This window comes from Mytilus edulis, chromosome 4 (genome assembly GCF_963676685.1).
Source record: "Mytilus edulis chromosome 4, xbMytEdul2.2, whole genome shotgun sequence".
NCBI lineage: Eukaryota > Metazoa > Mollusca > Bivalvia > Mytilida > Mytilidae > Mytilus > Mytilus edulis.
Window position 1 is genome coordinate 54,480,835 of NC_092347.1, and position 11,584 is coordinate 54,492,418.

Sequence of the window (11,584 nt, forward strand, 5' to 3'; positions counted from 1 at the left end):
GGTTTAGAATATCTAGATTCAGAATGTATACATAGCATAGGTATTTATTTGAAAATTTGTATATTACTATATGCAGATGATATAGTTATCTTTGCAAATACTGCTGAAGATTTACAAAATTCTTTAAATATCTTTGAACAATATTGTAATACTTGGAAACTCACTGTCAATGTCTCAAAGACAAACATTGTATTTTTTTCTAAACGTAACTGTAACAAGAAATTCAAATTAAATCTATGTAATGATGAAATTGAGATCCAAGATACATATACATATCTTGGCTTGTTATTTAATTATAATTACATTAGATGTATGTTTCATTATAATATTTTATTCTGATTGGTTAACTGCACATCACGTGTTATTCCGTAAGCAGTTGCATTGCTCAATACAACTTTTCACTCATGATAACACGTGCTCCAACAATAAAGTGCACAGGTAAATTAAATAATAAAATATATAAAATTCGTGTTTCCATGATCATAGCTAAAAAATGTAATTATAAGTATTGAATGCTTCTTTTTGTAACTTTATAGGGTTGTAAAAGCGTTGACCGTGCGTACATTTTTAGAATGAAGCGCTTCCGCACTTCATACAAAATGTACTTCGGTCAACGCTTTTACACCCCAATAAATTTACAAAAAGAAGCATTCAATTCTTAAATAATGGTAATTTTTGTAAAGCCAGAAACAAATTAGTTGATCAAGCTCAAAAAGCTTTATACAGTCTGTACCAAAGAATTAATAATATTAGTATCCCTTTAGATTTACAGATAAAACTATTTGATTCTTTGGTAGCCCCAATTTTGACTTATTCCTCCGAAATCTGGGGATATGAAAACAAGATGAATATTGAGAAGATACACTTACAGTTCTGTAAAAAAAATCTTGGGGTGAGGTCATCGACAGCAAATGTCATGGTCTATGGTGAACTTGGCCGATTTCCTATCGAAATTAGTATCAAGATGAAAATGATTTGTTTCTGGTATAAGCTTGTAACAAATGTTGATAAACTGTCTGGAAAACTCTACAAACTTATGTTTAATTTATGTGAAAATGGAAATAATTCTTTTAAGTGGATTAATTATGTAAAATCTATATTTGATGAAACTGGTATCAGTGAAATTTGGCAGGTACAAGGAAACGTTAATTTGAATTTTTTAGAATTTAACATTAAACAAATACTCCATGACCAGTTCATACAAAAATATTTTCGGATATCGATAACTCATCAAGGGGGAAGTTTTATTCAAAATTTAAGACTGACTTCTGTATGGAACCCTATCTAATTAGACTTATAAAATTTAGTAGACTTTATATTTGCAAACTTCGTACTTGCAATATCAAATTTCCGATCGAAACAGGGAGATGGAATAGAATTCCAGAAATTGAAAGAAAATGTAAGCTTTTTAAAACTGGTCTTGGAGATGAGTATCGTTACATAGCACTTTGTAACAATGCTGATGTTATTGAAATAAGAAATGCATATATTCCTTATTACTACAGAATCAACCCAAATATGAATAAACTTTATGGAATGCTGAAATATTGCAATTTACATGTATTAACTAACCTTTCTATTTTCATACAAAAGCTAGGTTGAAAAACTACTGCTTTCTCTGTAAATCAGCACAAATGAATATATTTATATATGTTACACTTTTTGTTACTATCCATTATTATTTGATTGTGTTCATGTGATCACGTGGTATTTAAACTATGCAGATTGCACGGACTTTTTGCGGTATGGTCAATAGATTTAGTATACATTTAGCTTTGTAAAAATGTTTCCTTGTATGTATTCTACTCATTTCACTTCTATGTTATTTGTAAACGTATGTGTATTTGTCGCTCCTGTTATGCAGAAAAACTTTCAGAAGAAGGAAAAATGTCTCATTTAACAACTTATTCCGCTAACAAGCAATGAAGAGTTGTCTCGGTAAGTTCATGTTTGATAAGCATAGCATATATTTTTTATTGTAGAAGAATCGAAATGTTTGGTCAAAAGGAGACTCGGTAAAATATGTGCTTTCCATTAAGGGCAAACCCATCATAATGTTGTTTGATAATCACGTAATCATACTTCAGTAAAAATGTGGAGTCATACACTTAAACAGTTTAAACTTCTTCAAAATGATTGTCCATCAATTAAATAGAGAATACAGTTTGTTATCATTTGTGTAGTTACCTAGTTTCTTATTCCTATAGGAAAATTAGATGGTTAAAAAATAAAAAAAATACCTAAATTTATGTCTTTTAGCGTAAAAAGAAAGGTTTAAAAGCCATTAAACTGGACAGTATTCTTTACAGCAATTAATATTGTTTTTAAAATATGAACTGGAATAGCCTTTTGTGTTCTTTGAGGATTTACACAATCAAGACTTTAAAACTGAATGATAAATATGTGTAAAATAATGACGTTATTCATGGTTGAAGCCAATTGAAGGTGAAATGGCCTCGATACTAAAGGTAATAGTAATAATGAAAGAAATAAATACAAATAAAAGTTAATTCTAAATATGCATCTCGAAGATGGAGATTATATAATGCGTCATGATAGTCCGATGTCAATTATTCATTAAATAACCAAATATTAGATTATTAGTCAAATAAATAAAACATGAACATAAAAAAATAGTGCCTATTTCTTTCAATACATTTGGCTTACCAAAAAATCTCTTTACATCTCCACAAAATAACAAGAGACCTGTTTGAGTTGTAGCCCCTTGTCCAGTGAAAATTGCAGTGGTATTTAATAAACATAACCAGGTAAGCTAATTTCTCCTGTATCCTCTCCTTGCCATCGTAACTACGTCAAATTTCAGGTCCTAAACATTTGTTCCCTTTTTCCATTATTGTGACTTAAGTCGCCTAATGATTGTGTTACCAAAGTAACAGGAGGGGTCATTTCGGCACCTCCTGATGCGAGTAATGGCGAGTACTTTATCCCTATTCGATCATCGGGGTACATAAAATCAGGTTTTGGTTGAACCGATACAACAACATAAAATAGAACTCAACAATTTATTTACAAAAGTACAACAATCAAGTAAGAAATAGTCAAATGAAAAATAAAAGGAATAGTATTTCAAAAGTAAAGTAGTAAAATGAACTATTATTGTATATGAGTAATAACAGTTCGTAAACGAAACCCAGATGAAAAGCATTTCAAGTCAAATAAAAGTTTAAAAAGTAAATGCAACTGTATAAGCATACTTCACGTTGTGTTTTAGAACTATCAACATTGTACTAATGTAGTGACTGTTAAATAACTCGAGTTAATCGAGTAAGTAAGGAATCCTGTGACCTGTAATCTTATTTAGACTGAGCTTAAAATGTATTAGAGAGAGGTGACAGGATAAAAACTGGACACATGGAGATTCTGCGTTCTCCTAACCGATAAACATCAATTAAAGCTTTAAAAAACATTTGATAAAGGAAATACTCATATTAAATGGAGATTACCAAAATGGCATCAATAACACCAGTAACAATATTGTTTAAACTTCAATTTAATTAATTTGAAATAAACAATAATGATAACAAATGTTATCAAGCTAGACAGATGAGCTCTTTCTAATCCATTTAGTTTTAGGAAATCAGATTTTCAAATGTAATCTCAGCTAACCATATACACGAAATACATATTTTATCTATAGAAATTATTAAAAACATTGTCTTTTTAATTCGGCCGACAGTGCAATGTATGGTGATTCAAAACAAAGCTATCAATATCATTTGACAAACGAAGTTGAAAATTTAGAGAGTATATTGCAATGTTAATACCAAGCATCATCATCTTCGTTAGTCAAGGGTTACGATCCGACACCTTGCTCTCCGCCCTTGGCAGATTAACACACTATGTTTGTTAACAGTGTAGTTCAATCTAGCAACACATAACAACTACGCTCGCTCCGACTTCATCATAATTGCACAATGAATGCACATGTACTCTTTAGTTGTAAAAATGACTGTGTCCAGTGTTTACAAATTTTGTTAACAAGGACTTGTCTATATATTGAAATTTCAACATCTACACGCGGAACATCTCCAAGAACTGCAATTAGTTGATTCCGCAGTTTAAACATCACGTTATGTTTTGGAGGTAAAAGACGCGTATGTGACTACTGTTTATTTACATTTTGTTTGGTTACATTGGACCATCTTAAAGGTGTTTTTAATTGAATGCAGCAAGTTAAAATTGCATCCAATGAAAATCAGTACCTTATGGATCACTGCTTCTGACTAAAGTTTCCACGGGTGAAGAGGAACGGGTCGGATCGTAATCCTCGCTAGCAAAGATGAGGCATCACAAGTTCAGACATATGAAGAAAAGTACACGTAAACGAAATAAGTGGAGTGTTAATTTTGAAATCTTTTGAAGGATTTACAACTTATGGACACATCCAGAACAAAACTAAACAAAAACGTAATCACAATACAAAAAGTTACTTATATTGCGGAATAGTTTCAAAGCAGGCAAACTGAATGAGTTAATATATTTACTACAAAACCAGAGACTGATCAACACCAACCCCAACAATGTATTGGGTGATCTCATTTGCTTGTAACGGGTAAGTGAATTCTGCGCCTGATCAACCTTGTTTCGCTGATGAAAAGCACATCTGCATCAATTGGTAATGTCAAATAGAATAGGACCAGATCGTATTTAAGATAATTGAAACATATTAGTGGTCATCTGTGATATTTTATTTCAATTGCTAATTTTCCTTTCACAGTCATAGAATGATATTCAAAACAGTGTAGCTGTGGTCATTGATTGACACATTAAAATCATCCATTGACTGGGACAATTTACGTGAACGTTTGTCTGTAACGACCACTGTTCACGACGTACCTACGATAGACCATTAAACTGTGGGGTCACCAAAGGTTTCTTAACGCCTTTAATTATAAAATAATTCGAAAAATTAATCAGGAATAACCTTTGTGTTTTGATTTATATAATTGATATAATATCTTGTTATTTCTGATTAATTTTTCGAATTACTTTATTTAGGTGTTGAGAACCTTTGGTGACCCCATAGTTTTTAAAAGTGTCTTTAAAAAGTACATAGTGAGCATTGGTCGTTACATACAAACGTTCACCTAAATTGTCCCAGTCAATGGATGATTTTAATGTGTCAATCAATGGCCACAGCTACACTGTTTTGAATTTCAATCTAATTTGAAATTAAGATCTCATTCTAAAATTGAAATTTTCAGACATTGAATGTTATCTACAATTGAATGCAGTCTTCTGAAAATAAAAAAAAATGAAAAAGATAGATAATGCAAATTGGAGCAGTAATAAAACATGAAAAACTCATTGAAAGGTAATCTTAGAGAAGTTCTTTTATTTATGTGTAATATATATAAGAAGATGTGGCATGAGTGCCAATGAGACAACTCTGCAGCCAAGTCGCAATTTGTAAAAGTAAACCTTTATAGGTCAAAGTACGGCCTTCAACACGGAACCTCGACTCAAACCGAATAGCAAACTATAAAGAGCCACAAAAATGACTAGTGTAAAAACCATTCAAACAGGAAAACCAACAGTCTAATATATATAAAAGAAATCGAGAAAGGAGAAACACTGATGAATCACATCAACAAAGGACAATTAATGATAATCAGATTCCTGACTTCGGATATGTGCAAACAAATGCAGCGGTTTAAACGGTTTAATAGGTACCAACCTTCACCCTCATCTGAAACAAGAGTGTAACATTACAACATAAAAAGAAACACTGTAAAATATCGATTGAAATGACTTCACCCAATCCAAAGACATATTAAAACAAGTGATCATATACTATACAAATAAATTTGATCTATGGCACAATGTAAAAACAAAATCAATTAAAGGAGGGATAAGTTGTTAATCAATTTCAGAAAAAAAAACATAACCTTGAACAAAATGCTGCCAAATAGAATAAGGTTATTACAAATAATTTTGTTGTAAGGTACAGCCCGTAACAGAGTAGTGATCGAATTCGCGTTTCTTTGCCGTCAGAATAAGTTACGTTATCGACAAACTTATTTCAGAAGTGACATAATTTAATTTTCTTCATCGACAAAATATTTCATGTCCAACGTGTAAAAGTTTTCATTGTTTAAGTCGAAGTTTTTTTAACACAGTAAAACATTTTTTATAATCAACCTCTGTCATTGGCATTTTCATTTCAACGGTAAATGATCAAATACGGGATCTCCGAAATTTCTATCATTTGTTACGAGGAAATCATTATTCAATCGAACATATGTCTTTGTTCATGACACATATTATGAAATACAAAGGAGTTGAAATGATCAAATACTTTCGAACTGACGGAAACAAAAATAATCTAGTCGAAGAAGTCGAAAATAGTTTTGAAACAAGGACGATTCAAACTATCATTAAGGAAAATCTGAAATTTGCTGTTTCTCTAAGTTAGGGGGAAGTAACCACATCAGACACGAGAGAGTTCTTCAATGGGACAGGAATGTTCAATGTTTGATTTATTGATAATTGTCACAGCGACTAAAAAGAAAATAAAAGCGTTCATATATTCTTTATATCGTCTATAATCTCTATACTTTCGTTTTCACGAAAAGGCAAATATAGCTTACGTTTACATACAACAAGAACGAATTGCACTGTACATGCTGTAGTTTATACATTGTTTCTTTGAAAGTTTTTATAAAGAATTATTTGCATCACTGTATCCAGGTTCATTTAATTTTAGAAATCACCGATTATTGCCAGTGCGAATCGATTTTATGTTTACTACCACAGAAACAATGACTGCGACTCAGATAAATTCATTATGAATACATGTAGCATAAATACTCATTGATTGAATGACATTGATCATGACTTTATCGGGGTCAGATCCATCGTTTCTACAATAAACATGACCTCATCGATTTGCTCAATGTAGATATTATATACTGCTTGCACTGTGAATATTTATGGAATTCAACACTGCAATAGTTTTTCTTTCGTCTGATACAGAATACCTCATATCTTTTCTTTTTCATACCTATCTGTTTATTATGTCCCCGGGATTATGGCAATCATACATTGTTGCAATACCGACATGCTTGTACTTTGTCACAGAAAAAACTGAAATAAATTTCCTTCAAATCGAAGTAAAAAATACAAATGTACCCTTTAACATTTGAAATGTTGAAGACAAAATTGCTCTATATCTTAAGTTATTGACGAATATTTGAAATTTAAACCTCTATATATTAGATCAAATTTCATCTAACATTGTTGGGTTGATGTTTAGACGAGTTATATATATATATATATGATGTTTAGACGAGTTATATATATATATATATAACTCGTCTAAACATCAACCCAACAATGTTAGATCTGTAAATTTGCTTTCGCAAATTTTTGGTTCTTCCCTCGCCGGGATTCGAACCCATGCTACTGTGATATCGTGACACCAAATCGACTGCACTGCAGCCGTCCCGCTAGACCACACGACCACCTGGGCTCTCAAAATAAAAGAGCTTTCGGTGGGCATGTGTTACCTTTCCACGTCAGTTTTAATCTAGCGGCGTACTACAGTACATGATATATAAGGCATGAAGATGTTATTGTTACAGATCAGCTAAATTATCTATAGTAAAGGATCCTACAAATTAATGTAATATACAGTCACAGAAAATAATTATATTCATAAGTACGTCTGAGTCAGTGACAACTCTACAACAGATGTATCCATCGGATCGCCATCAATGATGGTGATACATGGCTGTGTACATAATGTATATGTTACAGTAAATAGGTGAAATTAGGAATTACATGTAATTACTAAAATTTAGGAATTACAGGTAATTCCCGATGCACTTAGTTAATACAAGTAATTCCTTAAACGGCCCAGTTATTACCAGTAATTACTAAATTTAAAATGAATATTTACACCTATTTACTGACTGCTAACACAACCATAAGTTTTGATCACCTGACCATAATACAACATTTTTTTAGCTGTGTAATACTAACTAGAAGATCAGTTAGTACTCTTAAAATTTTGAATGGTTGATATGTATAAAAAATATCTTGAATAAATATGGACTTTCAAATATTTGGTTAAATCAGAGTAACTTTAGTTTTAATCCAAAATGGTTTAAGTTGAGCATTATAATACAGATAATTTTTGACCCACTTCAGCAGACATGGAAATCAGAAATGGAAAATTCTCCCAAAGCATTATGTCTTAAATTTTTAAAGAACTCTTTGAATTTGAAGAATATTTAGACTTATTACCTTATAAAAATAAGATAACGTTATGTAGGTTAAGAACTGGAATGAACTGTTATGTGCATTAGCTTCGAGATATATAAAAAAAATATCTTTTTTTTGTTGTTAAATCATTTATAAAAATGATATTGTAAAATTATAATTCACTGTTAGCAGCCATTCTGGTTTTATTTTGTTAAATTAGCTGAGAAACAAGGTTGATGAGTTGTGCACTTGCAAGTGAATATTTGGACCTCATTGAATACGTATTCATGTGACCTTCAAATCAACCCCTAGGTGGAGATGGGTTATCGATGTATTAAGCTATTAAAATTGTAAGGGTTTTTGCAGAACAAATAGTCTCGGTTACTTTTGCTGTTATATATTATATTCCTACATCCTTAAGTTAGCGCCGTTAAAATCCCTACCCCTTTACTTTCTTATTTGGTATCTTGAATTATGTTTTTAATTTTAAAACAAAAACATCAAGTTAGTAAATAGCTGTAAAAATGACAAAAAAATCAGTGATTACCAGTAATCACTGAAACAATTAGTAAATACATGTAATTACTAAATTGGCTAGTAATTACAGGTATTTACTGAAGTGTTTAGTAATTACATGTAATTCCTAATTTCACCTATTTACTGTAACATATATACAACTCGTCTAAACATCAACCCAACAATGTGAGATCTGTAAATTTGCTTTCGCAAATTTTTGGTTCTTCCCTCGCCGGGATTCGAACCCATGCTACTGTGATATCGTGACACCAAATCGCCTGCACTGCAGCCGTCCCGCTAGACCACACGACCACCTGGGCTCTCAAAATAAAAGAGCTTTCGGTGGGCATGTGTTACCTTTCCACGTCAGTTTTAATCTAGCGGCGTACTACAGTACATGATATATAAGGCATGAAGATGTTATTGTTACAGATCAGCTAAATTATCTATAGTAAAGGATCCTACAAATTAATGTAATATACAGTCACAGAAAATAATTATATTCATAAGTACGTCTGAGTCAGTGACAACTCTACAACAGATGTATCCATCGGATCGCCATCAATGATGGTGATACATGGCTGTGTACATAATGTATATACAACTCGTCTAAACATCAACCCAACAATGTTAGATCTGTAAATTTGCTTTCGCAAATTTTTGGTTCTTCCCTCGCCGGGATTCGAACCCATGCTACTGTGATATCGTGACACCAAATCGACTGCACTGCAGCCGTCCCGCTAGACCACACGACCACCTGGGCTCTCAAAATAAAAGAGCTTTCGGTGGGCATGTGTTACCTTTCCACGTCAGTTTTAATCTAGCGGCGTACTACAGTACATGATATATAAGGCATGAAGATGTTATTGTTACAGATCAGCTAAATTATCTATAGTAAAGGATCCTACAAATTAATGTAATATACAGTCACAGAAAATAATTATATTCATAAGTACGTCTGAGTCAGTGACAACTCTACAACAGATGTATCCATCGGATCGCCATCAATGATGGTGATACATGGCTGTGTACATAATGTATATACAACTCGTCTAAACATCAACCCAACAATGTTAGATCTGTAAATTTGCTTTCGCAAATTTTTGGTTCTTCCCTCGCCGGGATTCGAACCCATGCTACTGTGATAACGTGACACCAAATCGCCTGCACTGCAGCCGTCCCGCTAGACCACACGACCACCTGGGCTCTCAAAATAAAAGAGCTTTCGGTGGGCATGTGTTACCTTTCCACGTCAGTTTTAATCTAGCGGCGTACTACAGTACATGATATATAAGGCATGAAGATGTTATTGTTACAGATCAGCTAAATTATCTATAGTAAAGGATCCTACAAATTAATGTAATATACAGTCACAGAAAATAATTATATTCATAAGTACGTCTGAGTCAGTGACAACTCTACAACAGATGTATCCATCGGATCGCCATCAATGATGGTGATACATGGCTGTGTACATAATGTATATACAACTCGTCTAAACATCAACCCAACAATGTTAGATCTGTAAATTTGCTTTCGCAAATTTTTGGTTCTTCCCTCGCCGGGATTCGAACCCATGCTACTGTGATAACGTGACACCAAATCGCCTGCACTGCAGCCGTCCCGCTAGACCACACGACCACCTGGGCTCTCAAAATAAAAGAGCTTTCGGTGGGCATGTGTTACCTTTCCACGTCAGTTTTAATCTAGCGGCGTACTACAGTACATGATATATAAGGCATGAAGATGTTATTGTTACAGATCAGCTAAATTATCTATAGTAAAGGATCCGACAAATTAATGTAATATACAGTCACAGAAAATAATTATATTCATAAGTACGTCTGAGTCAGTGACAACTCTACAACAGATGTATCCATCGGATCGCCATCAATGATGGTGATACATGGCTGTGTACATAATGTATATACAACTCGTCTAAACATCAACCCAACAATGTTAGATCTGTAAATTTGCTTTCGCAAATTTTTGGTTCTTCCCTCGCCGGGATTCGAACCCATGCTACTGTGATATCGTGACACCAAATCGCCTGCACTGCAGCCGTCCCGCTAGACCACACGACCACCTGGGCTCTCAAAATAAAAGAGCTTTCGGTGGGCATGTGTTACCTTTCCACGTCAGTTTTAATCTAGCGGCGTACTACAGTACATGATATATAAGGCATGAAGATGTTATTGTTACAGATCAGCTAAATTATCTATAGTAAAGGATCCTACAAATTAATGTAATATACAGTCACAGAAAATAATTATATTCATAAGTACGTCTGAGTCAGTGACAACTCTACAACAGATGTATCCATCGGATCGCCATCAATGATGGTGATACATGGCTGTGTACATAATGTATATACAGCTCGTCTAAACATCAACCCAACAATGTTAGATCTGTAAATTTGCTTTCGCAAATTTTTGGTTCTTCCCTCGCCGGGATTCGAACCCATGCTACTGTGATATCGTGACACCAAATCGCCTGCACTGCAGCCGTCCCGCTAGACCACACGACAACCTGGGCTCTCAAAAAAAGAGCTTTCGGTGGCCATATGTTACCTTTCCACGTCAGTTTTAATCTAGCGGCGTACTACAGTACATGATATATAAGGCATGAAGATGTTATTGTTACAGATCAGCTAAATTATCTATAGTAAAGGATCCTACAAATTAATGTAGGATACAGTCACAGAAAATAATTATATTCATAAGTACGTCTGAGTCAGTGACAACCCTACAACAGATGTATCCATCGGATCGCCATCAATGATGGTGATACATGGCTGTGTACATAATGTATATACAACTCGTCTAAACATCAACCCAACAAT